The sequence below is a fragment of the Silene latifolia genome, chromosome Y, assembly GCF_048544455.1.
Source record: "Silene latifolia isolate original U9 population chromosome Y, ASM4854445v1, whole genome shotgun sequence".
NCBI classification, from domain to species: Eukaryota; Viridiplantae; Streptophyta; class Magnoliopsida; order Caryophyllales; family Caryophyllaceae; genus Silene; species Silene latifolia.
This window is the reverse complement of record NC_133538.1, coordinates 483,692,727-483,693,317: the sequence shown is the minus strand read 5'-3', so window position 1 is coordinate 483,693,317 and position 591 is coordinate 483,692,727. Positions and strand designations below refer to the sequence as shown.

General features: G+C 40.6%; 1 non-coding gene across 1 annotated transcript; it reads left to right on the top strand.

Annotated features, from left to right (window-relative positions):
- The first annotated feature begins 285 nt into the window (after positions 1–285).
- Positions 286–387, top strand: LOC141635893 (small nucleolar RNA R71). Its single transcript, XR_012540547.1, has one exon. It is a non-coding gene; the product is annotated as a small nucleolar RNA R71 (small nucleolar RNA).
- Positions 388–591: the final 204 nt, after the last annotated feature.

The following is a 591-nucleotide window of genomic DNA, read 5'->3' as shown; positions in this document are numbered from 1 at the left end:
TCTTCAAGTCTAGCCATAGCTTTTTCAAACTTCAAATTGATGGTATCAATGTGTGCACTAAGTTGAGCACCCAATTGAGTAACGGAGTCCACTTCATGCTTTCCTCCTCTAGTAGCCTTGCAAGGTCTACTATATTGTGAGTTATGGACCGCCATTTCCTCAATTTTGTTCCAAGTTTGATTGTCATCAACTTCGGTGAACATTCCATTTGATCCCATGTTGAGAATGTTCCTCGAATCTTCATAAAGACCGTTCCAAAATTGTTGTACCAAGAACCACTCGCTAAGTCCATGGTGAGTACATGAGCGGCAAATTCCTTTGAATCGCTCCCAAGCTTCATACAAAGATATTCTTCACCCCTTTGCTTAAAGCCCGTAATTTGAGCTCATAGCATGTTAGTCTTTTCCGGTGGATAGAACTTTTTGTAAAAAGCTAGAGCCAACTTTTTCCAAGAATCAATTCCGAGAGTGGCCTTATCAAGGCTTTTCAACCATTGTTTCGCGGTGCCAATTAGAGAAAAAGGAAATAAGACCCATCGAATTTGGTCTTGAGTTACACCGGTTTGAGAAATCGCATCACAATAATCGCAAA